We start from the raw sequence: 25,650 nt of genomic DNA, 5'->3' as shown, positions 1-25,650 counted from the left end.
ACTATGGGTGCCGCATTTCCACCATGCCCCAATAAGCATTTTCGTTATCAGGTAGCTGCTCTGCTTGGTGAATGATGGGTATCTATGGTTGGATGAGCCCATCTCCATCACGACAGACCTAATTCAATGCATTTCCTAGCTACTATACAAAGGAAAGGACCTTGTGACCATATCGGAATGGAAGGGTAGTGATTTAGCCCTCGCGGAGGCCATGAAGACAAAGTACAAGCTAGAGAAGAAGAAGAGGGGCTACATCATCTCCAACATCAAGGACAAAGCGGTACACATAGAAACCCAAATCCTGGCAGGCAAAGTCATGCGAAAGTGCTGCGCAGACGAAGTACCTGCACCGATGATCACACTGGCCGAGCATTGTGTGAAGGTGGTCCAGTTTAATTGGGCTGAATTACTTTGCACAAAATTCTTAAATAATTGTCGTGAAGCCTAGGAGTAGGGTAAAACCTTCCACTATGCATGGTTGTTGTTATCCATAGTGCTCGTAGCAGGGGAATTGCCGGAGGATAGTCAATTCCCCATAATTGACAAAGATTTATCGGAGGTCGCGAAGTACACTTCGCTCTGGGCCATGAAGGATGTGAAAAGGATACACAACAGTAAGATCTTCTGGGCGCTCATGGAGATGAACATCTGAATTTGGATCAACTGGAAGCCGCGCTTGTCACCCACGGTGTGCAACAGTCTGTAGAGTTTTGTAGAATTCAAAGTAGACATGCATAATATATACATCAGGGCATGAAATGATCCGATGAAGCAGTGGACAAAGCTACCCATTGCAGCCACTAATGACGCCATTTTCAATGTATTGGAGGCATGGCCACCGGAATGGCGCGCCCCAGACATTGCGAAACTTGAGAGGTCGGTAGCACAGAAGAAGAAAGATGATGCCAAGCTGTGCATCGCACGATTGGCTGAGAAAAGGTGGAAGGAAACAACAAAAACCGAGGTGCGGGCAGCCCGGGAAGCAGCACAGAAATCCACAGAGTAGAAAAAGCCCACAGAAGCAGCCGCAACAACACAAGAAGCAACCGCGAAGGCAGGCGAGGGCCAAGAAAAGCCCTCGCAGGGGCAGGAGGTAGAGGAAGCATAAACAAAAGAAGGAGGTGTGAAGCCACGAACCGCATCGACACAGTTGAAGCGCCCACACACGGTAGAGTGAGCAGGACCGAGGAAGAAGGTCAAGGCCTTGAAATTGGCCATTGACCCAATCACCCTAACCGAGGGTGATTTGCATGACATCAGCAAGACGCTGCACGATGTCACAAATGAGGCCCTTCAGGATTTCATGTAGGAGCACTAGATTGTGTTGGGGGCCCTCAGAGTGTAGTTGTAGGAGTTACAGGTGCACCCCCCTCAGGTTGGTACCCTTTCAACCCACCTCGTAGCAAGATCCTCGGCAACAGAGTAGATGTTGCGTGCATGGATGGAAAACACAATAATGTTGCTAAGAAGGGCTCTAGTGATATCGAATGAGGCCGATAGATTTTCAGTTAGCATAATGAAAGGCCTTGGCCTTAATCTGGCTACCCTTCCACATGAGACACTATATCTGTTACAGGATGGGATAACGACATAGTTGCGCGCTAGAGAGAGTCAAGCGATCCAAGTCCTCAGTGAGTAAAAGATAAACAAGGAACAACTCAGCTTGCAGCGTGACAACTTAGTGTTGCAAAATCAATAGTTGGTGCAGGTGGTAGACGACACTTGTCGAAGCGTCTCGAAACTGGACATCCTAGCATATCTACCGGTGGAGGTGCAGATCCACAGGTTAGCAATAGGAGTCTGCGAGGCCAGGGAAGAAATGACCAAGGTTTAGCTAGAGCTGAGTCTTCAGATTGTCAAGCTGTAGTTAAAGGCGTAGCCATCCACTCCCTTGGAAGTCAGAGAACAGCGTGCTAGCACTATCACAATGGGACTGGAGGAAATCGTAGGCGTAGTACGATACTGTACCAGCATGTTGGAACAATCACTTGAGGTCTTCACGACTCTGTAGGAGGACCCCAACATCCAGCGCTTGGAGACAGAAGCGTGAGAACTCCAACAACAATATGAAAATGTTCGAGGAACTACGTAGATAGTAGTCCTCACCCAGAGGCTTGCGAGGATGCAACAAGCTAAAACACTAAAGGAGCAAGTGGACGTGGTGCAACACAAGGAGGCAGTTCCCAAAGCGTGCATTCAGCCTTGGATCAACGAGGCCTTCACTATGACAACAAAAATCCAAGGAAAGCTTGCGAACATACAGGGGATGCACACATTAATATAGAGAAGCACCGTAGACACAGAGGTCTTGAAATAACGGATGTAGTAGATCCAGCAAGTAGCAGCTCAGTGCACTGCTGACCTCACCACAATACGAGAATAGTTGGAGTGACTCCGCGCAAAGATCATTGCATTGACAGAGTGGCTCGAGGTCGAGTCATGATGTTTTTGTTGGGGGCCTGTTGGGCATGGAATCCCCCGAAGGCATCTTTTGGGGCTCAAAGCCCAAGTTTGATCCGATATTGTTGTAAAGACTCCAAGAATTGCGGGCGTGGAGCGTGAAATATATGATAGAGTCACAGGGTTGTCCACCCTAGTTTTGTAATGTAATGTCGGCTAGATAGACCTACCCATGGTTCGCAGACCATGGAATTGTATAAATAGAGTGAGGCTCTAAGTGTAAAAGATAGTAGCAAGGAAGTAGTAGAAAGAAGAAAGTGTCTAAGTAACTAAGTGAAGTGTGTCTTTGGGTCATAGAGTAGGAGAAGCCTTGCAGCTGAGTGCGCAGAGGCCTAGTAGTCCGCAGCTGAGTGCGTGGACCCCTACAGTTGAGTGTGCAGGGTGGAGTCAAGTTTGTAACTGAAGAAGGAATAATAAAGAGAAGTTTGTTATCAAGTTGTGTATTTGCTCTTGGGTTAATGCATGTTTAATATAATTTGCAAATATATTGTTTCTTTACTGCGCGCACCTGTACGAATGGTTTATATTGTTAGGTATAACTTAAAGCATGCAAGTAGGCTAAGGTAACCAACTAAATAATAGTAAGGACTTGGGTAATAACAAAATTTGGCCCCTGAGTAGGGTTGTGTGAAGGTAGTATATCAGGCTGCAAAGTAAGGGAAAGTGCTCGAAGTGACATGCACACAGGGTCAAACTACGGACCATTTGAACTCATCAGACATCTCCAGGGTGTGGAAACCTAGTTTGAGCACCCTCCATACTACTTCGGGTGAGACCTCAGTCTGCGCTCTGCATGGACTATTGCCGAAAGGGCCAGTAGTATCGAGATTTGTTTGCCTAAATCAACTATGAACTTGGGTCAGACCCCAATAAGCCAACACTTAGCTTCTTTAAACATGTTAGATTTAAGTAAGCTAACCAATGACTCAATATCACATAGCCTGAATTTCCCAGCCATGCCCACCAAGCTCCCTTCGAACATTCCAAAATTCGAAGGGAAATAGGGAGAAGACCTAGGAAATAATGTCATGAATTTTTACATGTGGTGTTCATCTAATAGTATCACAGACGATATTATTCAATTACTACTATTTCAACACACCCTTACTGGGCCAACAATGAAATGGTATATTGACCAACCTTCTGTTATCACTCAGGTTGTCCCCAGGTTGGAGTAAGGGATACGGCCGAGGTAACCACAAACCAACTTTGGATTGCAGGTTCTAGCCCACCTGCAATCAGAGAGGGCTCTCTCTTTCAGATTTAGCTATGTTTAAAAGGATTTTAGGCTAGGTATTGAGTTCAGAGGGTTTTTGTTTTGTTTTGGTGGGAAAATTGATGTTTCAGGTAGAGTGGCATAGCACAGTCTGAGTGTTTCAAACCATTGGGCGTGGAGTCAAGGAGGAGGACTTCTGGTGCATTTCCTTGGTCGCAATAAGGGAAAATGGAGCAAGATAGCTGCGCATGAAACAATGTTTCAGGTTTAAATGATGGAAAGAATGCTAAGTAACGAGAGGCAGTTAAGAATCTCTCAATCAGCTTAACAGATGTAGGTAACAGAGCTCTACCTAGGGGCATTTAAGAATCCCTAGATAATTGGCTTACACAGGTGAATCAGGGTAAATATGAGCCAGGAGGAATTCATATTCATAACCAATTCATTCAGAGGAAAACATAAGGAAATAGCAGAAATTGAGCATAGAGTGTATTTAAACAAATTCTAAGCTATTCTTTCTTTCTGCTATTTAGATAGTGGTAAACAATAAAACAGAGGTAAGATGCACTTATTGTTTCAGGCTGCAGCACAAGAATTCCATCTTCATTTCTTCAAAACATTCATTAACAACAGGCAATTTGCTCTCCAAGCTTTCAGCAATCTTTGGTTATAGAAAAAACTCAGGTATACAATGCGAGTCTCTAATGAAAATTCTCAATTGACCCACGCTTGAAACAATGTAGAGAGCGATATATATAGGGAAAAACTCTCTACAACTGCTTTTATTACATCTTGACCTAAAACAGGTCATAAAAATGATTAATTGACCTAATTCTATCAGAAATAAATGCATAAAAATATCTCGGGCTGCGCTGAGGGCGACCGTATCAAAACTGAGTAAATGATGTAGTCCTCGGTGGCTTGGTGCAGTGTTTTATGCAATAAATGTGTATGGATTTCTGCTTCTTTGTTGTCTATCTGCATTTAAAGCTTTAACTGTGATTTGAGGGCAAGGATGGGCTTACGCCTCTTAATTTGACTTTCTGGGGGGCTCATCAATGCACAGGTGCTTCGAGCCCCTAAAAAATCTTCGGTTGATACTCTTTAGCTCTTGTTCTTCCCTGACACTCTCTAACAATAAGTTGGGATGCTGTTCTGATGTGCTATGCGTTAAATCAGCATTTAATGGCCATTGTTCGGCTCTGTCTTCCTTAAAACTGTCTTCGGCTCCTTCCTGAATGCTTCGCGAAGAAAAACGGGTCATTCGGCGCCTTTCGGGCTTGCTGGGGGCTGCATGATGAAAAGATTCCCTAAAGATTCCCCATTTCGGCCTATTTTATCCAGTGATGAGCGATTTGCATTATGAAAAACTGCCTCAGAAACTGATTCTGGGGCTCCGGAGTGCGATTTTCGCCCTTCGCGCTAAAAACTGATGATGACGTCAGCATGACGGGACTTTGTACGGCGGGTGACGTCAGCAAGATGACATGGCGGGATGACGTCAGCATGATGATGTCATCATGTACGGAGGTGACGTGGCAGTACGACAGGTGACACGGTGGCAGGGCACGTGGCAGGGTGACTCGGCGGTACAGTGGCAGGAGGGCCACGCAGGCGGATGACGTGTCATGGTGACTGGGCAGGGGGGTGACGCAGGCAGGTGACGTCATTGCGCAGGAGTGGTAAATGGTTTTGGGCGCACCGCCTTAGCGCCTGGGCGGTTTTGTCAGAGGGGGCTCCGCCACAGCCCAGAAGGCGACGCGTGGCGGGAGTACGGCGGCAATACCGCCCATCTCCCGGACGCTAACCTTCGGGTGCGTCGGGGGACAGGAAGGCCTGCCAGTCGTTGATCTGGGCGCAGGACGATTGGATGGCTGGCGGGAAGGACAGGGTGATGGCGGGTTAGTGGGCAGGGATATCCACGGGAATATTCCGATTTAAATGTAGCGCGGCGGGGGTTTTTAGACTTAGGGAAAGTGGGTTACAGGGTTTAATGAGCGCGGGTTAATGTATTTATGCACAAAAACTTAGGATAAGGGCAGAGTGTGGGTTTTTTGAGGGTTTTTAGGGCTAGGGGGGAGGTTATTAGCATTACCATGTGTCATCTAACTCCTGCTATGACACGGATGGGCTAAAAATAGCCCCAGATGGACTATTTTTCCCTGGACTTAGAAGAAATATGGCTATATCGCCAGGGGGGGATATTTACATAGGGGAGTTTTATATACATTTTTTTTTAGTAGGGGAAGGGGGAAAACTGATAGGGAGTTGTATACTAGAGTTAGTAGTTAATATGGAAATGATAAGCAGGCGCTAAGGTGGGGGACCTTAGGCTAATGTTTGAGGGAACAGTGACTCATAGATGAGAAATCCTTGAGTGAAGCAGATCTTCACCAAGACAAATGACATGGAAAATGATGAAACTAAGAGGGATCAAGCAGATCTTGACCTCTTTGGGGAAATTAGTAAGTGACTTGGGGAATTAGAAGAAGGGGAAGTTAGTGATGTCCAGCTTGAGCTCCACCGGATGAAAATTGCCTGATAACTGTGATCTGGAAAGATATATACATTAGAAAAACAAGAATTGATCATGAATCACTCTGCAACCTCACAACTACCTACCCAGCCTACACACCTAACGTTTTTTCTTCTTTTTGGTTTGGGTGCACTTAGAATTGCAGACCCAGCTTTACAATTTTTTTTCTTTTTGAATGCTTCCTATCTAGATCTACACTTATTTCTGCCAGGGCCCAGATTAAGCAGTTGGGTCCCTTGATTCTCTACCTATCTACAGATCTGCCAAGATTAAATTGTTTGGTTAGATGCATTCTCTATATTCTAAAACAGGAAATTGAAACCTAGGGAGACCAAGATTAGACTATTTGGACCTCCCTTAAATGAAAATTCTTCAAAACTGGAACAACTCATCAAAATTAAAATACAGCGGTGCCTTTGAACTAGCACACTTCATGGCATCCTGTGGAAATATGGAACACTGCAGCCTGCAAAGTATGACATATTTGGCATGTAAAAATGTCAATCATGAAAAATGAAACCCTGTTGCAACAGGAGGCTAATAGTGGCTCCACTTGGGGATGGCTTTTCCTTGTGAAAAGTCAAGAACAGCAGGTCAGACTGCCTTGATCTTCTATGGTTTCTGTAGACTGGAAACATTTGTTCTGGCTGCTAAAAATGTAAAACTTTGAACTATGAACAACCTCCTCCTCAACTGAATTACCGTGAACTGTGTAGCATCGCCTGCTTTCTTTTGCGTGCTTGATAATTATGCACAATAACTGCAAATAGTTCTTTTCTACCATGAATTTCTTGTAATGTGACAGTTTTTTCTCTTGATACTTTGTTGAAAACTGGTGTAGAAACAGAGCTTTAAAAAACTGTGTCTTTCACAAATTTACTGCTTTTCCTTAAACAATCGGCCTGCTTATACAAAAAATAAAAACAGAGTGCTGATATATACAAAAAGGATTGTACAAAGGTATATACAAAACTGCATTGTGTCCCTTAAAAGGGGTCATGGTAATGTTTCAGCATACGGCCATTGACAGGGCCTTCTTCAACAGAACTATCCTCTACAGATTTGAGAAAATATGTGTTATTTCCTTGAACAACAGAAATAATGAATGGACCTTTCCATAAAAAATCAAACTTGGCATGTTTGCCCTTGTCTTCCCTTCTTGAGTCCCATCTTAGAACTTTGTCACCAACATTGAAATCCTCAGCTTTAGCTCTCTTATCAAACATCTTTTTAAGCTTTTCTTGCAAAATTTGCGCTCTGTCATAAATTTGTTCTCTGGTTTGCTGAAGATGAATGGTCTGATTGATTCTTCTTTGAATGTCATTTGGTTCAGCCTGAATTTCTTGTAACAATTTGATAGTAGGAATGCCCAAGGATGAAGGAAATCTAGCCTCCATGCCATATACTAGCTCATAAGGGCTCATCCCAATGGATCTTTTGCTCGAGAGTCTATCTTCCCATAGGGAATTTACCAGCTTTTTGTGCCATTTCTTCTTGTTTTCTTCTAGCACTTTCTTTATGATGTTGATGAGGCTTTTGTTAGATGATTCGGCCAAGCCATTACCCTGAGGGTAATAAGCCGTAGAGTGGCCTAAAGTAATATGAAATCTGTGGCAAAAATTGATCATCTTTTTGGACTTAAAGGCAGCGGCATTGTCAGTGATGATTTTCTCAGGGCAGCCAAATCTAGACAGGATATTGCACTCAAGGAATTGGATAATGATGGTGTCATTGGCTTGTCTACAGGGAATGGCTTCAACCCACTTAGTGAAATAGTCAGTGGCTGTTAGGATCCATTTGTGCTGGCATGAGGAAGAGGGATGGATTTCTCCAATGAAGTCAAGACCCCATTGTTGAAAAGGTTGTTCGGTTGAGATGGGTTTGAGGGGCAGGGGTAACAGCTTTCTCTTGCCCTCAAAAATTTGGCATTTGTGACATGACATGGAAAACTTATTTACATCTGCAAAAAGAGAGGGCCAATAGAAACCAGCCCTTAGAATTTTATCAGCAGTGGACTTCCAATATAGATGTCCTCCATAGTCACCTGCATGGAATTCTTTCATGACATTGTTAGTTTCATTCATGGTTAAACAATTAAGCAATATACCTTCATGATTTCTCCAAAATAATGCACCATCTATAACACAAAACTTTAAAGCCTTCATTTTCAAAAATCTTTTCTTGATTCTGGACAATCCTGGGGGAGCACACAGGTTTAACAATACAAAGCAAATATCAGTGTACCAAGGGCATTGCAGAAATATCTCACCGATCTGTGGAGTCGCCAACTCCGGTTCATTGTCTAGCTGGTTTATGTCTAGGGCTTGAAAGTTTGTTTCGGACATCAGTTTAGCTAAACCTTGTCCCTTTATCAATTTGGTTGGTTTTATTTCTATATCATACTCAAGGATGCTTGCAATCCACTTGCCTCTTTTGCCTTCTAATCCCTCTTGGGTCAATATGTCTTTTACAACAGCGTGTGGGACATAGGCAGTCACATGTGAACATAAAATGTACACTCTGAAATCCTTGATGGCCTTAACAGGTGCATAGGCCTATTTTTCCATGATTGGGTACTTCAAAGGGGCGTCTCTTAAGGCTCGGTTGAAAAAAGCAATTGGCTTTTTAGCTCCCTGTTCATCCTTTTGCAAAAGGACAGCGGCTATTATGTGATCAGATGCAAATGAAAATATGATAAAATCTTTGTCAAACTGTGGACTGGTGAGTACAGGGGTTTATGTCAATGACGATTTGATACTTTCGAATGCTTGCTTGGTTTCCAGGGACCATCTTACCTTGGCATCCTTTTTTAACATGTTGCTTAACAGTCTTATTAATTCAGCTAGATTTGGGATAAATCTTCTTAGGAAGTTGATTTTCCCAAGGAATGCTTGTAGCTCTTTTATGTTTCTTGGATATGGAATTTGGAGGATGGCTTGGATTCTTTCAGGGTCAATTCTGATCCCATCTTTTGATATAATGTGGCCAAGTAACTTGCCTTCTTCGAGGCCAAAGAGAGACTTTTTGGGGTTCAAGGAAATGCCATATTTCCTACATGTCATAAAAATTTGCCTAAGATGCTTGAGGTGTTCTTCATCAGATTTGGAAAATGGGGTCAAGTCATCAAGATAAACAACTAGGAAGTCATGTATTTCTTTGGCAAATGCAATGTCCATTGCTCATTGAAAAGTTGCACCAGCGTTTTTAAGTCCAAATGGCATCCTTACATACTTGAATGTTCCCCATGGTGTGGTAAAAGCTGTTTTTTCTTGGTCATCCGGGTGAACAAGTATTTGGTTGAAACCTAAAAAACCATCTAGCAAAGAGATTCTAGATGACCCCACTACTCTCTGCAAGATGTGGTCCATTTTAGGCAAAGGGTAATGGTCTTTTAGGGAGACTTGGTTTAAATTTATGAGATCTACACAAAGTCTGATTTCACCTGTCTTTTTTCTCGTAGGAACAAGATTGGACACCCATTCAGAAAATCTGATGGGTGCTATGATGCCTGCTTCAAACATTCTCTTTACCTCCTTCTCAATCGGTGGAAGAAGCATAGGGTTGATTCTTCTAAGTTTCTGCTTGAAGGGTTTCTGGTTTGGTTTTAAAGGGATTGTGTGATGGATCACTGAGGTGTCATAGGATTTCAAATCCTCATGGCTCCAAGCAAATACATCCTGGAATTCTTTGAATAGGTCAATGTACTTGGGATTTTGATCAGGTGGTAAATTTTTGGATAGTTTGATCATTTTTGGATTTTCTGCCGTCCCAATGTTGTGTTCCTATATATCAGTGTTAATGGGTTGCAATTTTGGCTTTCTAGGAACGTCATTGGCGTCAAACATGTCTTCTAATGGGGTTAGGCCAGCAGGCAGAAAGTTATCCTTTAAGTCAATGATCTCTGCCTCTTCTTTGGCAATGTCTTCCAAATGCATTTGTTTCAGTTGTTCTATGTTTTCTTTGTCAAAAATAGTTGGGTTTAGGATTTGCTTGGCTGTTGCAGCTGTTACTCTTTGCTGATTCTCATTTGTTTGCTGTTCTGGATCTGTCATAGCATCCATGTCGATGTTAACATTTGAAAACTCATGCTCAAGGGTAAGGAAATTATTAATCTGGACGTCATTTTCGAACACCTGCCAATCTATGATGTTATTTGGGACAGCGGGCCTCTGTTTTATTTCAGTTGTGAAGTGATGGTTTGGGTCAAAAGGAAGCTTGCATGTACTAGCAAAGGTGGCTAGGCTGTGCGCATGAATGTTGTGATTTCTGGAAATCTTGTCAAGCTTGAATTCAGTGAATGCATTGAGTATATTAGTGGCAGCAGTCCTATAGGCTCTCATTCTATTGTCATTGGTAACAAAATTACCTTTCATTTGTTGTATGATTAAATCAGAGTCTCCTAAAATAGACACTTTAGCAGCTCCTAGTGCTTTGAGCAGTTTAAGGCCTAACAGCAGAGCCTCATACTCTGCCATGTTATTTGTGCATTTAAAATTCAGTCTGTAGGCATGGCCTTCTGCATGATTGTTACATGTGTTGTGAATCCAGACACCTGCCCCTGCTCCTAACTTGTTAACAGAGCCATCAAATTCTAAATACCATGTGATTTCTTGCTTGTGGTTGATGCCTAAAGTGTCAATCAACTTAGGATTGGGCAGTTTTGAAATTTCTGTTTGGGGAGGTTCTTCTTGCATGCTGGTTGCAATAACTGTTGTGACAGTTTCATCAGTGCGTGCAACCGATTCTTCATTGATTTGTGCTTGTTGCTCTAGGGCCAATGGCTCATTCTTGGTTGGAGAATTTGTGTCGTCATTAAACAAAATAAAGGAATCCATATCGGAATGGATTGAGTAAATGGGAAAATTTTCTGGCTTGCTCTCACTACTTACCACATATTTCATCAGCGTTTCTCTATACAGTCTCTTTGGTTGCCCAAAGACTGAAATGGTAGCGTAGGAAAGGTCTAATTAAAGGGATCCTTGGAGCTTTGCTCCCCATGATCTTGATAGGAGCATACCATACTTTGGTGGAATGTCAGCAACTACCACATCCATGAGGATGGTCTTATTTGGATATTGAACTAAGGAGACACACAGATCTTTGATGAGGCCTAGACATTTCACCTGACTTGAGTCAAATGAGTACAAGTCTTTGTAAGGTCTTGTAACGTCAAGGTTCAGTTTTTCCATAACTGCTTTGGGCATTAGATTGTGCGATGCCCCTGAGTCGAACATAACATTGTGCAAAACTTTGTCATGTATATGCAAACTGACGTAGAAGGGTGGAATAGGTCCATATGTTGACTTTCCATTAACTTCTGGACCAGACAGCAGTTCAGGGGAATCATCCAAAACATTTACATCGTCCTTGTTTTCTAGGATTTGAAGTGACCTTTGAATTTGTTTCCTATATACATCGTGTTTGGCAAGTTCTGAGAGGGGGATGGATATTTTTAACTTAGCTATTTCTGCCTCTAAATTAAATGGTTTTTCCAATGGAGTCATGGTGTTGATAAAGGCAGTTTTTTCCTTTTCATTTAAATTATCTGCGATTTGCCCTTGTTTATCAGCGTTATGAGGACTGATAGCTTGCGGTTTTTTAGTTTCAGGAAAGTTTTTTGGAACACTGTTCGAGCTTTCTTTCGAGGAAGAAGGTGGCAAAGGCTGATCTTTGGAAGGCTGTATTTCTGTTATGTCTTCCACAGTCACTTGATGCGGGTTTGTAACATTTGTATCAGCGGGTTCTGTTATGACAGCCTTACCTTTGGTCTTGTTGGGCTGTTTTCCATCCTTTGTTTTACTAGGTTCTGAAATATCAATGGTCCTAGTTCTCAACTTATATTGTTTGTGTACTTCATACACAGCAGTATCATATCCTTGTTTAAAATCAAAAGACTCACCAGATTTAGTTTGAAACTGATTGTAATCGAGTTCATTTTGGTCTTCTTGGGACAGGACAGTTTGGTGCTCACCCTTTAGATCCATCAGGTTCATGTGAGTGTCCTCTATGGGTTCACTAGAAGTAGATCCTTCAACATAGTTGTCTTGAAAAGGGGGTCTTATATCATGGTCTTGGGTAGACCTACCAGCATTTGTGTTCTGTGTTTTCCTAAAATTTGGATTCCTTATGGTATTGGACTGTTGTCCTTCCCATGATGCTTTTCTCTCAACACTTTCTACTCTTTCTCCTAGCCTTTGTAGGCCATTGATAATAGCATCAAGCTTTTGATCAAAGGCTGAGGGTTCTTCCTTAAAGGTGGTTCTTCTTTCCATTCTAGCTCTATTTCTCTTGGCAATTAAGTTAGCCTCAACACTGACAGCAACGTTTTGCATGTCTGCAAGGGTCTGAGGAGCTCTTTCTTTTAACTGATATGCCATATCAGGGTCAAAACCATCCAGAAATTTGTACAAGGCCAGATCAGGGGGAGGCCTTAGGTTCTGTGGTATTGCGTTGTAAACATTATTGAATCTTGCACAGTACTCCAAAATAGTCTCTTGAGGACCTCTTTTAATTGTATCATATTCAGCTAGTATGTGCAAGGGGTCTTTCTTTTTCTCCCATCTGTTGGTAAAGGATTGGTAAAGCTCATCTGGGGTGGTTATTGAATTTGCAACAAGTGATATGAACCAAGTTCTTACATCACCTGTCAGACTCTGAACAAAAATTCTCATTCTCACGCTATCATCATCTATTTCGTAGTTTTCAAAATAGTCTTGCATCTTTTTAGTATGCTGAATGGCAGTAAAAGGACCGGTGGAATCAAAATATGTAATTTTCGATTGGTACTCTTGAGGTAAAGCCCCAACATTAGCAGGTAATTGCAGGGGTGCATATCTATTAGCCATATTGGCAGGGATAAGTGGGACAACGGGGATAAATGGAACAACTGGAGTAATGGGGATCACAGGAGTAACTGGAACGCTGTAAACAATAGTAGTGGTAGTATGTGCAGTGAATGAAGGTTTGGAAGGAGGACTTCGCGATGTAGATGATGAACTAGGGGAAACAGGGGTCGAATGAAACAAAACCTCAACAGGAGTCGGAATACAGCTAGGGTAAGCTATTTCAGGACTTAAATCATCAAAATTTTCCTGTCTTTCTTGCTTCCTAAGGATTTTCGGGATTATGTTAGGGTTTTCAAAAACAGCTGGAGGGTTTGGATCGGGATTTGACCTTGTATATTGTGGATTCTTCTTGGGAGCCAACTTCCGAATTGTTTTTTGGGTATTTTTGTGGGAATATTTTTGTAATTGACAAGGGACAGATCAGATTTTGGAATGGCTGTGTATATCTTAAAACTAGCATGAAGATTGAATGAAGCAGCTTTTATTTACTTCTGCTAATGTAAAACAGAAACAGTTTCAAAGGCTTCCTGGCTGACATTCAGGCTTCATCTGTAGTTTTAAGAAATATACATCAATTAGAAAACTGACCTTTTTAGGGGATCTTTCCAACCTTCTTCGTGAAATTAACTGAGGATGGTCCCCAGTGGAGTCGCCATTATGTTATCACTCAGGTTGTCCCCAGGTTGGAGTAAGGGATATGGCCGAGGTAACCATAAACCAACTTTGGATTGTAGGTTCTAGCCCACCTGCAATCAGAGAGGGCTATCTCTTTCAGATTTAGCTATGTTTAAAAGGATTTTAGGCTAGGTATTGAGTTCAGAGGGTTTTTGTTTTGTTTTGGTGGGTCAATTGAGAATTTTCACTAGAGACTCGCATTGTATACCTGAGTTTTTTCTATAACCAAAGATTGCTGAAAGCTTGGAGAGCAAACTGCCTGTTGTTAATGAATGTTTTGAAGAAATGAAGATGGAATTCTTGTGCTACAGCCTGAAACAATAAGTGCATCTTACCTCTGTTTTATTGTTTACCACTATCTAAATAGCAGAAAGAAAGAATAGCTTAGAATTTGTTTAAATACACTCTATGCTCAATTTCTGCTATTTCCTTATGTTTTCCTCTGAATGAATTGGTTATGAATATGAATTACTCCTGGCTCATATTTACCTCGATTCACCTGTGTAAGCCAATTATCTAGGGATTCTTAAATGCCCCTAGGTAGAGCTCTGTTACCTACATTTGTTAAGCTGATTGAGAGATTCTTAACTGCCTCTCGTTACTTAGCATTCTTTCCATCATTTAAACCTGAAACATTGTTTCATGCGCAGCTATCTTGCTCCATTTTCCCTTATTGTGACCAAGGAAATGCACCAGCAGTCCTCCTCCTTGACTCCACGCCCAATGGTTTGAAAAACTCAGACTGTGCTATGCCTCTCTACCTGAAACATCAATTTTCCCACCAAAACAAAACAAAAACCCTCTGAACTCAATACCTAGCCTAAAATCCTTTTAATCATAGCTAAATCTGAAAGAGAGAGCCCTCTCTGATTGCAGGTGGGCTAGAACCTGCAATCCAAAGTTGGTTTGTGGTTACCTCGGCTGTATCCCTTACTCCAACCTGGGGACAACCTGAGTGATAACACCTTCTATGTCACATGGAAACTTTAGCTCCCTAGCTACAACATTCCTCACATTCATCTAGCTCCCAGTTTGCCATGACTTGGGCCTGGAACTCCTCACCCACTTCAAATAAACACCTGATACACACATATTGGATCATATGCATGAATGAAAGAAATTTTGTAGCTTGTGTAAAGCACAATTTGAAGACAAAGTCCTCCTTGAATTATTTTTGAGATTCCTCGCTTCAGAAATTTCAAAAGATGTGGCAAATTCATCCCCGCATAACGAGGAAGAAGCTATATACGAATATCAATAGTTAAAGTTTATGTACACCCAGTATGGATATATCTATCATGTGCTTCTAGATTCCCCGTGCCTACAAACTTATAAAGAAACACTAGGCACATCCAATGCTGTTGATGGATTGATAGGGTCCATAACCCAAAATCAACCCAAAAACATCTACTAGTACCCTAGATACTCATTCAATGTTATGAATAAAATATTCATAACTATACAATATATTAAAATAAATAATAAAATAATAATAAATAGACATTAATTAATAATTAATAGATAAATTAAATTCAATTAAGTTTTAGGTAGAGGAGGAATGACCTGTTGTAGAGTTTTATGAACCCAACGTTTCGGACTACCAAGTGAGTCCATCATCAGGGGAGGATGTGTCAATAGATATTCTTAAGATCTTAATGATGTATCTAAGAGCTATAATTAGGGTATATATATAAGTTATTAAACGTTGTTCCTCCTCTACAACGTTGTTTAATAACTTATATATATACCCTAATTATAGCTCTTGGATACATCATTAAGATCTTAAGAATATCTATTGACGCATCCTCCCCTAATGATGGACTCACTTGGTAGTCTGAAACGTTGGGTTCATAAAACTCTACAACAGGTCATTCCTCCTCTACCTAAAACTATCCTCACCTGTATGGATTCATTATTTAAAAACTTCAATTAAGTTTCCCAATTAATTATGAAAGGGAACTTATGTCAAAATTCGGGTCTTAACCTTGTGTCCAATCAACTCCTATAAAGGAGACCCATCCAAGGTCTTGTAAATCATCCATTATTGAATAGAAAATATACATAAATTTATTATGTGCATCGATGTGTCTTCAATTGGAAAATTCAGCAAACAATTTTAACTGTTCTAGTGGTATCAGAGCCATTGTTCTGCTACCCCTTCTGCCATCACTTCCCAGCGAAATCTCTCCTTGCCGCCGCTAGTTTTCTGTCGACCTATACGCCCTCGGATCCCATTGCAACACTAGAACCTCCTGAGAAATTCTTGTCCACTATCTCGATGTTGCATCCCACGGTGTTCACAACATAGTTAACATTGGTCATTTTGGCTGACCCCTTCCCTGACAATTCCAACACCCACCTTTTCACATCCACCTACAGCGTCGTTATCCGTCTAGTGCTTGGCTCCGACTCCAATCCTCTTCAACCACTATACAACATGTTTGGCCCACGTCTGAAGTCAAACGTCGTGATTCCCCAACCATGACCCATATTCCAAGTCACGAGACTCCCTAACCATAACCCACCAATTGTGTCCCTCTATTGTCATGACCCCTCATGTTCCTCTGCCATCATGGTTCGTCTTTGTCTTCCATTCCATTCCCCGTCAATCCACCAGTGACCATACAAACATGTGTTCCCACAACTGGTCCATGTTCGAAAGGTCAATCATTGTGTCACTCTGATTCATTTATAAGTTATAATGTATATGTAATATATCATAATTATATAGTACATAATACTATATAGTTTGGGTTCGATATATTACAAAGTTACAATTTAATTAATTTAATTAATTTCTTTATATAATTTAATTAATTTAATTATATAGTCTACTTGGGGTAGCTCAATTGGCAATGGACGTGGAAATGAAGTCTCATTGAACCGGAAGTCTTGGGTTCAAATCTTGTGCTATCCCCCCGATTAGGGTGAGAAGTCCGACATGATGCAAATGTAGTCCTATCAAGCTTACGAAAAAAAAAATTATATAATTTAATTAATTTTCATATATATATATATATATATATATATATATAATTTTAAAAAAAGAAAGAAAATAAAAAAATTGGGTTTGCTAGGAAAAAGAAGAACAAAATGGGGAGTAATAATGATGACAATTCGAAGAAATTTCAAGAAGAACTTGATTGAATGCGCAAGCGCCTTGACAATGTCAAAAGAAAGAAAGATGAATTCAGAAAGGGTCAAGAGAAGATAATTAGTACTCAAGACCAAATGGCGGAGAATATTAAAGAATTGAAGAGCATGATGAGTCGGTTTATGGGAGGAGCTAATCCACCTTTTAATCTCTCAGCCACACAAAGTACCAAGACTCTAGAAGGAAAAATTTGTACAAGTCATGAATTTTTGTCAATGCACGAAAAGCCACGAATACCACATATACAATTCAAAGGAAGTTAGTATTATACACAGTTTCCCAAAAAATACTACCTTAAAATTAAAAGAAAATTACCTAAGTATGATGGTAAGGACCATAAGGGCACCATTGTATGGTTAAATAAAATGGATGCCATTTTTGGAGCAAACCTACCAATAGGTGAACAAGAGAAGGTCATCAATGCATCCAACAACCTGAAAGCTGAAGCATATGATTGGTTCCTATGGTTTTCCAATAGATGTGAAAATCGTTCATTCAATTGGGAAAATTTAAAAAACGCCTTGCTGAAAAGGTTCCAAGATGAAGAAGAAGACGATGTTTATGAAATATTTGCTCACCTCAAACAAATAGGATTGGCAAGAAAATACACACACAAGTGGGAAGTATTAGCTATAAGGCAAAACGGATTCTTAGATGAAGAACTGCTAAAAATGAATCGATGTGGCCTTAAATGATATATTCGGGAAGAATTAAAACTATATAAACCCAAAACCATTAAAGAAGCTAGACAAGCAACAATAATTATTGAGCAAAAATATAAGCTACATAAAATGCCATATGCCAATAATGAAAAATCAAACAACTACTCAAAAGGGAAGTCATGTAAGTCATCTTCAAAAAACACTGGTAAGTACATTCCACCACCAATGAGTGATGAAGGAAAATAATAGTCAAATTTCAAAATAAAAAGGGATGGAAAATGTTGGACATGCAGAGATAAATATTCCCTAAGGCACAGGTGCACTATGCAAAAAATTTACAGTTGTGAAGCAAAACAAGAAGAAGAATCTTCAGAGAATAGCTCCGACAAAGAAGACAATGAAGAAAACGAGTCTCCTAATCCAAATCCAGAAGAAGAAATGCCAATAATTTCTCTAGCAGCTATCACAGGGATAGCTCAAGCACAAACATTAAAATTTAAGGGACATATTAAGAAGCAAAACATTATTGTGTTAATAGATTCAAGAAGCACACACAACTTTATAGATATCAATGTCACAAAAAGACTAAACATTTTTCCCTATAACGTAACATGTTTAAAAGTTATGGTGGCAGATGGAAAACAAATAGATGGAGTAGGGAAGTGCCATAAAGTTAGAATGAAACTGAATGAATATGAAAGGAGTCCAGTTATTATACGGTCCCTTTAGGAGGAGTAGACGTCATCTTAGTAGTACAATAGTTGCAAACACTAGGGACATATTAGGAAAATCACCATTCATTAAGTTCAAAATGGATGGAAAGAAGTATAGGTTGTTGAGATTCCAAGCCCCACCTACCTAAGTCATTTCTGCTGAGCAAAAGAAGAAGCTTATTTTCAAGGGAGCCTCAGTATTCTTCGCACAATGTCAATAATTAGATTTATTATCAATGAAAGGGGTTCACCAACAGTCTAGAGTTTCATCCCTAATCCAGAAATATGACAAGGTTTTTCAAGATTTATTGATGAAATTACCCCCTTAAAGGAAAATTGAACTTATCATTGAAGTCAAACTAGATTCAACACCAGTAAATGTAAATCCATATTGCTACCCCCATCATCATAAAATAAAAATAGAACAATTGGTACAAGATCTGTTAAAGCATGGAGTCATTACGAAAAGTAGAAGCCCATATGCTACACTAGTAGTATTAATCGAGAAGAAAGATGGATCTTTCCAGTTGTGTATAGATTACAAACGATTAAAAAAAATTACTATTAAACAAAAATTTCCTATTCCATTTATTGATTAGATGCTAGACAAACTCCATGCTGTAGAATATTTCTAAAAATTGGATTTGAGATCAGACTACTATCAAATTCGAGTGAGATTAAAAGATGTCGAAAACACTGCATTCAGAACTGATGAAGGGCATTATGAGTTTAACGTAATGCCATTTGGTTTAAAAAATTACCTAGCCACCATCTAGGCAACCATGAATGAAATGTTCCATCCATAATTGCAAAAATTTGTATTAGACTTTCTCGATGATATGCTCATATACAGTAAAACTTGGAAGGAGCACCTAAAGCATCCAGAAGAAGTACTTTCTGTATTAGAGAAGAACCAATTTTATGCCAAGTTATCAAAATGTCCCTTTGGGCAAAGAGAAGTTAATACTTAGGACACGTAATATCCAGGGAAGGAGTCAAAGTGGACCCCAACAAAATCAAAGAAATTAAAGAATTCCCAAACCCAAGAACATATCAAAACTGAGAGGATTTCTAGGTTTAAGCTTGGGTATTACAAAAGGTTCATAAAAAAATATGCACATTTGATGACACCCCTGACAAACTTGTTAAAAAGTAATGATTTTCAATGGAATAAACATGAAGATGAATGTTTCGAGAATATAAAGTAAGTGATGTCAACCACACCAGTACTGGCAACTCTAAACTTCTCCAAACCATTCATAGTCAAATTTCATGCGTCAGGGTTCAAACTTGGAGGAGTATTAATACAAGAAAACCACCCTACATCCTTCTAAAGAAGGAAGCTTAAAAAATGGGAAAGCTTGAAATCAACTTACCAAAAGGAGATGATTGCCATCATACATGCCTTAACTAAATGGTGAAAATACCTGCTCGGAAGTAAGTTCTCAATCCGAACTGATCACAATAGTCTTCAATTCCTACTTCAACAAAAAAATTATCAACAGAACAACAAAATTGGACTAAGAAACTTTCATCATTTGACCTAGAAATACTGCATAAAAAGGGAAAGGAAAATGTCGTAGTTGATGCACTCTCATGGAAGACGATGAAAACATAACACACATTGCCTTGGTAATTTTTCCTGAGTATGCCAAAGATTTGGACTGTGGTTTTACGATTGAAAATATTAGTCAATATGCCAATTTTGAATATAAAAATGACATATTATGGTACAAAGGTGGAATTTACCTAATTCCATCATCCAAATTTAGAACGAAAATTCTAAAGGAATCTCAAAGTTCTCATATAGTTGGGCATGTTAGATTCTTCAAAACTTACTACACCATTCGACAATCGTTTTACTAGAAAGGTATGATTAAGGAAATCCAAAAGTGTATCGTTGAATGTGATGTTTGTTAGAGAAATAAGGGTGAAAATATTACAACTCCTCATTTACTACACGCGCTACACATTCCAAATAAAAAATGGGAGGAAATCTCGATGGATTTCATTGAAAGACTTCCTATGTCTGATGGTAAGGACAAGATTTTTGTCGTAGTAGATAGACTCACCAAATATGCCCACTTCATGGAAATAAAAAAAACTGACACAACCAAGAAAATTGCGGAAGTGTTTTGTAAAAAAAATTACAAAATACATGGTGTTAGCGCTTGGAATTCACCTAGGCTGAGATAGACAAACTCTCAAGGCTACATCAAACCATTTCACCTCGTAGCTAGCCCTACGAGGTATGAGAAGGCTCTCTCGGGTCAGATTCGATAGATCTTTCAATATGATTAGACTGACCAATTAATAATAAAGATTTTAGGCTAGTAAATTGATAGGGGGTTTGATTTGATGATTTGTGGGGGTTTTGGTGGCAATTGGTGGAAGTGCAATTCAAGGTGCGGGGATTGAGCACAGTTTTCACAGGGGGATCTAAGGGGCAAGGTAGGAATGAGTGCTGATGTCTTAATCTGAGATGGATGATCAGAGATGATAGAGGAGAAGCTAAAGAGGGCAAACACACAATTCGAATCCTCTCTAGACAGTAGAAAACATTAAAATTGAACAAACTAAAAAGCTGAGCATGTCAAAACATGAGTTCAAACTTTACCACTTCATCTGTCCAATTTAGAAGCATAAGAGAGATGTGAAACACATAAACAAACTTACAAGAACATGTAGAGAACACACCATCAACAATCAGATCCACAAGAATCCTCAAAGATGTCTGTAAAACCCTGGCTTTCCTTGCCTTCAATTGCAGAAATAGATGCACAATATACAATGAAGCTTCCTTACACAAGAGTCCAACCATGAAAATGAGAAGGAGAGAGCATAATATAGACCATCTAGACCATCTAACTCCTTTCCCCACCTCTAGGGGTCGAGCTCAGCTTCCTAGGAGCAGTTTGAACTAATTCTAAACTAAGAACTAGAAAATAGGCAGCCCAACAACTTGCCTCTATTACTTAGCTAACTCATCCATGCATTAATTTTTCACTTTTTACATCATGGAAGCTTCTAGAAGGGTAAAGAAAGATAAAATCTACCAAAGTGCCATAAAAATATTACATTTATCCATCATCTACAAGTAAAAATAGTCAACCATAGTCGAAACAGTGTTTTTTTGACCAAAAATGTGAATTCTGGCAAATCTGGAAGTTCTGGTCGCGCCCCTGGAAGTTCTGGTCGCGCCCCTTCACAGCTGTTTTTGAGTGGGTTCCACTGGTCCAAATCAGGTGCAAGATGGCTCATTGGAAAGCTTGGCCTGTCTACTTTCCATCCGAAGTGGAATTTCTGAATTTGGTGTTGATTTGACCCCTCAAAAATTGATTCTCCCAAGGTCACTTTCTGCAACTCAAAAAGTGGGCAGAAAGTCATTTTTTGGATGTATTTTGAGCTTTTGGAGGCTCAAATCTCAAAATTAGGCTGCTCCCAAGTACTGGTAATTTTTCTTTTTTCATGCCCTTTCCAAAAATGCCAAGTTTTCAAAATTCCAAGCAGTCCTCCAAAATGGTCTCACCCGGGGTGAGACCAAACCGTGGGCAAAACCTGTAATTTTACCAAAAATTTCCAAAATGCTCCAAAATTCTCAAAATTTTCACATTGTGATGCTAAATCAAGGCTGATCAGTATCATGATGAGTGAGGGAGACCTCAGCCAAGATGCGGAGTGGATTTGTCCTTTTCTTCCCCTCCTGGGCCTCTGATAGCTTTCTTTGGAGAATTTTCATTCTCGCCTTGCAAACATGTAATCTGGCCCAGTAGTGTGTCTTCATGTTGCGGAGCAGCTCTTTGTCATGATTTGCCTTCTCCAACAATCTCTCCAAACGAGTAATCTCATGAATGTACCAAGTCTCCCGGTCACCGGGCAATGGGTCACCGGGCCTCCTGCGGTTTAAGCCTCTGTTACCGCGGATTCTCCATAGTTCATCCAGCTCTTTCTCTCTTGTGATGACCACCTTTGCCACCCTTACGAGGCCTCTGCTGTGTCTCAACCTCCGTGGATGAAGATCGGTCATCACCTTGCTCATTAGTCTCAGTGGTTGACATGATGTTATTGAGCGAGGTGGAATAAACAAGTCAAGATGACCGCTGCCCTGCCTGCAAAATGCTGTGAAGTATGCTGTTTTCAAGGGGAAACATCATGAGGGACGTGTTAGGGGAGGGAATTTACATATAGGAAAGGGAAAAATATATATAAGCAGGGAATTTTGAAGGAAAACATCACATAATGCTAAACATGACATTCCATCTCTCACCATTTGCAAATCAATACTTTATTTAGGGAAACTGTGATTTTTAATCACCAAGGGAAAGGACAATGAAAATCATCATGATGGAGGGGAGGATGTCATAAGCATAGGGGGATAAGGCAGCATCATCTATATACAAGTAACAGGCAGCTCATTTCAATTTGTTTTGAATGTCATTGAGGAGCATACTCTGTTTTTCATAATTTCAAAATGACCATTTGATGCTTTGGGAAACAGGGATTTAGGGTTTCTGATTGTAAGAGGAAGGGAAGGGGTTGTTGTGATCATTTTACAGTGGAAGGGAGAGGGGATTGTATCATAGGAATGAGGGAAAATAGAGGATATTAGGGATTAGGTTTAGGGGGGATAATGGAACCCATCAACAAAGTCTGCTGCCAATCAATTTTTGTAACAGCAATTCATTTAAAACAGAGGCAGCTTCATCATGCTTTACCATGGGGAATTAGGGTTTCACTGTGTGCTTTGATCATAGGGAGGGACATTCAATTTGCATAAGGAGTTTTACATGAAGGGAAATGCAATTGAATTAGGGTTTTAATATAGGGAATAGATAGGGAAAAACAGAGTTCTAGGAAAGGGAGATGATACCATGGTACTGCAAACTCTAACCACAGCAAGACTGCTCTTTTTGGATAACTAGCAGCTGATACCTTTAATGAATTTTGTCATGAATTTTACACAGCTTGTAACCTTTGACATCATACAGCAAGATGACATTTTCCTTTATTTTTTCTAAGGCTATGCAAATGGTAATTTTCACTGTTTTTACAATTTCTTGTGTGCATGCCTTGTCATCACTTTTCTTTTTGTTTTTTACAATGTTTTCCTTTTTACTTTGCTGTGTATGCTAGTGTTTAGGTTTTGAGCATATAACATGGTAAAAATTTAGGGTTTGAAATGATTAGAGGGGAGTAGGGTTTGATAGGATTTAGGGGTAGGGTTGGTATGATTAATTTGCAAATGAGATCAATAAATATGACATGTTAACATATGTAATTTACATGGGAAAATGAAAGGAGGGACATAAGGGAAAAATTTCCTTGAAAAACAAACATACTACTTAACATTAGCATGCAAAAACATCAAGTCATTTAACCTATTTTCTATGGATTCTTGGCATAAAATCATCATCATAATCTTCTTTTGTAACCTCAACACCATCACACAACACGTGGAATAGGCATACCTTTAAAAATTTGAGTGAATTTGAGTGAATTTGAGCGTTTGGGAGAGTTTCAAGGCGGGCAGACTTTTTGGTCGCGCACGCCCTCAGAATGGTCGCGCCCCTTCGTTTGGTCGCGCCCGTGTTATTTAACACTACGCTTTGGCCTCCGTTTGGTCGCGCGCACCCAGGTGGTCGCGCACCTGTCCAGAATGGTCGCGCACCACTTCTAACCTTGGAACTTGCAGAAACTTGCCCGAATTGCCTCCTTTTGCCTCTAACACAAATTTTTTGACTTTCAAATGCACAATAAGAGTGAATTGAGAGGGAAATTAGCTTTTATAGGGTCAATTTAAAAAAAAATTAACTTTAGAACCCACTTTCTAATGTTTTCAACTTGCTTTGCTTTTTAACACTGTTTAGAGTCTTTTTGTCCTGAAATGAGCTCTCTTGATGCGTTTGACTCCGTTCTTTTTGCAGGTTGACCGCTTGAGGGACTGTAGTGAAGGAACCAGGGTTATTGCTGGCACTTTTACAAATTTTTGAGAATTTCTTTATTTTTTCAAATTCCACATGGCCTTGGACTTAAAAACAGGGTTTTTAAATCCAAGGCATAAAATGAACTGTAGCTGAAGAAAATGATAATGAAACATATGTACAAAACTCCTTCCGGCTTGCTGGGCACTTGCTGACCATGACTCATTACCTTGAAATGATTTTGACTCAAAACCCTAGACCTAAGACCATGGGATCTCAAGACAAAAAATAAGAACAAGCATGACTCAATTACATTGTTGTATGACCTGATCCAGCAAAGCCAAGAAGGGAACAAAGACCGGCTCCTCCATTCAGTGTTATGGCATGCCTAATGAGATGCAAAATTGACACTGAATGAGACAACTACAAATGCACATGCAAAGAGCTATTGATCACTGATGGAGGGCTCAAGACCGACACTAACATTGGCTCCAATGGGGATGACAGCTCCTTGGAGGTGCCAAGAACCTCAGACCTCTTGGGAGAGCAGACCAGTGCTTTATTCATTGGGCAATGGAGTCATAAACTCAAGCTGAAATGCATGACTGAAAACTGACACAAACTAACTTAACAACAAGACTAAAAATTGACTCATAAAGGACTCATGACTCAACTAAAAACTGACTCGATACTTAAACACAACCGAAAAACTGAAAATGATGCTCAAAGTGGAGCTTATTCAACACAACCTACCCTAACAGTTTCATTCATCAGCGGATCAAGTGAAATGAAACAACCAGTGCAACCAAGTAAGTATCTCGTCTGCTGTTTGAAACCTCCACACATGTTTGTTTATGAGCAACAAGAGAGAACTACTGAAAGGCAACTCTGATGGCAACTGAGAAACAGATCCGTTGAATGATATGAACTCTCTATCCGCCTCCAAAAACACTGCATAAGGATCTTGAAATTCAAGCTCACTGGAACTTAGCTCATCCAATGGATTACTTCTCTTTTCCTCATACCATGCATGCAAACTTTGATCTGAGCCTTGTGACGAGACCCCTGCTGAAAATGATGAAGAAACTGGCTGCCGGATCAAATTCATATCAGCGCATTTTTCAAGCTCACACATAGTAAATGGAGAAAGACTTTGACTGCAAAACTCATCCAAAACATCAGCTATTGGATCATGAAAAACTTGAAAAGACTGCTGCAACCCATTTTCTATTGGTTCCAATGTGACTACATGATTTCCTACATGCTGCTCATTCTGTTCTTTAGGGACAATATGAAAATTCTGCCTTATAAACTGAAATGCCTCGAAACAAAAAGGTATAGAATCTTCCTGCATCATCACATCATGTATTTCATCTTCCACAACTTCATCTATAATCTGACCTTCATCCTCAACATTAAGACTGAGTGACTGTTGATTTGTTATAGGCTTTTCATTTGAAGATGTACT

Source organism: Pinus tabuliformis, chromosome 9 (genome assembly GCF_031772625.1).
Source record: "Pinus tabuliformis cultivar Carrire ecotype Pingquan chromosome 9, CPIR1, whole genome shotgun sequence".
Lineage (NCBI taxonomy): Eukaryota > Viridiplantae > Streptophyta > Pinopsida > Pinales > Pinaceae > Pinus > Pinus tabuliformis.
The sequence above is the reverse complement of the archived record's forward strand: the minus strand, read 5'-3'. Positions refer to the sequence as shown.